This window comes from Schistocerca cancellata, chromosome 4, assembly GCF_023864275.1.
Source record: "Schistocerca cancellata isolate TAMUIC-IGC-003103 chromosome 4, iqSchCanc2.1, whole genome shotgun sequence".
In the NCBI taxonomy this organism is placed as follows: domain Eukaryota; kingdom Metazoa; phylum Arthropoda; class Insecta; order Orthoptera; family Acrididae; genus Schistocerca; species Schistocerca cancellata.
The window spans coordinates 270,840,254-270,843,538 of record NC_064629.1 but is presented as its reverse complement, the minus strand read 5'-3'; the positions used below and the strand labels follow the sequence as shown (position 1 = coordinate 270,843,538).

The 3,285-nt window shown below is 39.2% G+C and overlaps 1 long non-coding RNA gene across 1 annotated transcript; it reads right to left on the bottom strand.

Moving 5' to 3' along the window:
* Nucleotides 1-2,106: 2,106 nt before the first annotated feature.
* LOC126185040 (uncharacterized) lies at nucleotides 2,107-2,791 on the bottom strand. Its single transcript, XR_007536934.1, has 3 exons — nucleotides 2,680-2,791; nucleotides 2,411-2,521; nucleotides 2,107-2,276 (listed from the first exon to the last, which is right to left on the bottom strand). It is a non-coding gene; the product is annotated as an uncharacterized LOC126185040 (long non-coding RNA).
* Nucleotides 2,792-3,285: the final 494 nt, after the last annotated feature.

Here is a 3,285-nt window from a genome sequence, read left to right as displayed (position 1 = left end):
ATTTCGCTTTTAATACTTTTGATTTCATTACTCACTGTTACTACCCTTGAGTTGACTTCTTCAATTTGTTTACTAAGTCTGGTACTCTGCATTTCGATTTGTTTACTTTGTTGCCCCAGTGCTGCAATTTGATGCCCCTGTGCTGCGATTTGTGCCTTAATATTATCACTGTGTGCTGTAATTTGTGCCTTAATATTGTCATTGATATTGTCATTTTGCGCTGCAATTTGTGCCTTAATATTGTCATTGATATTGTCATTTTGCGCTGCAATTTGTGCCTTAATATTGTCATTTTGTGCAGACAGTATTTTAAGCAAGTCATTCAGATTTAGTGTCTTTTCACTTTTAGATTCTACTGCCTTTTCGTGTTCAGATCCTACACCCCTTTCTGGTTTTGGTGATTCAAACATATCCCTCAATTAATCAGCATAGCCACTGTCTTCGACAACATCGCCTACATTGTCTTGCTTAGTAGTTGTGGGCAGGAAATCGCGTATCTGTTAGAAATCACAGTGATTGAGAAGTCACAGATATCCAATAACAACTTTACAAAATCTAACTGCGATTTCAGTCACAGTTAGCAGTCGCAAGTAGCATTTCACATTCAACGCCGTGAGCCATCTGTTGGCCGAATTCCGTGCTGCTTTCTGCGATTTCAGTGACAAATCGCGGCTAGAAGTCGCAAGTAGCAACTAAAAAGCGCAGTTAACAGTGCCATCTGTTGAGCAAAGTTCGTACTACGCTCATCTCTGCGACACGCTATGGAGTCTAACTGCGATTTCCGTGACAAGTCGCAACTAACAGTCGCGAGTAGCAACTAAAAAGCGCAGTTAACAGTGCTATCTGTTGGCCAAAATTCGTACTACGCTCATCTCTGCGACAGACTATCGAGTCTAACTGCGATTTCCGTGACAAGTCGCAACTAAGAGTCGCAAGTAGCAACTAAAAAGCGCAGTTAGCAGTGCCATCTGTTGAGCAAAGTTCATACTATGCTATTTGCTACCGAGTCAAACTGCGATTTCTGTGACAAATCGCAACTAAGAGTCGCAAGTAGCAACTAAAAAGCGCAGTTAACATTCTTTTCCTAGTGCCATCTGTTGACCGACATACGTACTTCGTTACGAGAGCCTTGTGCCTCACGAGATCGACGTGCCGTGTGTGCGTAATACTGAATATGAAGGGCTTATTTCAATAGTGGTACAAGTCCACTTTTGTTCATTTTGAGATACAGAGTCGTAAAGTTAAATGAGTGCTGAAAAATCTGCAGTTGAGATACCAGAAATATTCAAGCATATGGCTTCTTGCTAGAGATGAACCTTTATTTATGTTTGTTTGGATAATTAATTTCAGAAGCATTATAGACAGAAAAGTGGAGATAATGGACTTGTACCACTATTGAAATAAGCCCTTCATATTATATGACGACATGCACATTCAGCGTCAGTTATGGTTGGTCAAACACAGCTGTGACTCTGAATGTATTATATGAATAAGAAGCAACATTGCCTTTTTCTCCTGAAAATATCAAGTAACGTAACAAATGTGTTTGATTCTGCTTCCAATATGACAGTTCTGGTTAATACTCCACATGCCTACAGGACTTTGCAATGTTAACACAGCAGAACTCAGACACCTGTATAAGTGTAGTGAAATAAAAACAGTATTATTGTGTCATATGAATGCCTCACTTTTGTTTCGACACAGTTCAAGACTCGGGAGAAAAGTTTTACACTTGGTGTTCTACATGGCAACTTCACACACAAGAACTTTTTGCTGACACTACTACCACCTACATAAGTAAGCTTTTCCTGTGTTACTTTCAAGTAATGCTCTTAAGCTATTCCTGATTTAACTGTAAGATCTGTACTTCCCACTTTCGTATCAACAGCCTCAAAATGCATATTGTAGACTTCTGGATATGTTACAGGTCAGTGTCACACCAAGATTGTAGAGAAAGAGGGGGGGGGGGGGGCGGCGGCATGTCACTCTCCAACAAGTGTTTACTAATAAATACGTGGCGGAAAATTACGGGTACAGGACGGCTTAACATGTGGAAAATGAGATTTTCATTATTCGCTCACTGTATGTAACATTTATTATTCCTTTAAAATCGCACAACAACTTCAATAAAACACAGTTTAATCACTCATCTGCACACTTATTTCGCAATAATGTCACTTTTAAACTGCAAATCCTCTAAGAGCTCTCTTGAATCTTCACGAGTCTCTCCCAACAGCCTTGATGTGGATAGATACGTACAGCAACCAGAACTGTGTCTGCAACATCACAAGGATTATTAAACAATTTTTGCTGTCACTAATTACAAGCAATATAATTGACAGAGTAGATTGCTAATATTTGCTGTATCTCACTTAAGTAATTAAGTCCATCGAAACACTTAGAAACTAACCTCTCGTCTGACGAAAACGGTCTAAAGACGCAGTGGCAATTTCTCCAGATCTGCTGACAATGATATTTTGAGTTATCACTTTACTGAGTGACTGAAATGTAGTTCGGGTACCTGAAAACATATCAATATGATAGAATTCATTTTCTAAACACGAACTATTACGGTACTGTATGGCTACTTACATATTAATTACACTATTAATATTTTCACAGTTATTTCTTTAATACAAGATTAAAGCCAACGGAAGAACAAACGTAAAACATACTTACCAATGACAGGTTTGTTGAGATGCAATTTTCTGTGTGGACAGATGTAGCTTTTTCATACGGTGGTAAGTCGCAGAAATCGCAGGAGTCACAGAAATCGCAGAAGTAGCAGAAATCGCAGAAGTAGCAGAAGTCACAGAAAGCACAGAAGTCGCAGACATCGCGGAAGTAGCAGAAATCACAGAAATAGCAGTGGCAGAGGGATACGCGACTTTAAGTTCATTAACTGCGACTCTTAACTGCGACAAATCACAGTTAAGAATAACAGATACTGAAAAGTAGCATTCACAGAAATCACTGATATCGGAAAATCGCAGTTTAGCCCATCACTATTGCTTAGTACGCGCTACACACATAGCTTCGATCTGTTTATTAACGTCTGCGTGATAACGTACGTAATTTAACTCGCGCGTCATGCCATCTGTTGGTGTGCTGCCTGAACTGCTCTCGGTTGCATTCTGCTCTCGCGTGGCTACATTTATTTCTAATTTCCTGTCCATTTTAGCTATTATTAAGTACTGATAACTTTTATTTTTAATTTGAACTGAACTTTCATTACTAGTTCTGTCAACTAATGTACATGTTCGTGCCGCTGGACGTTTTATGTTC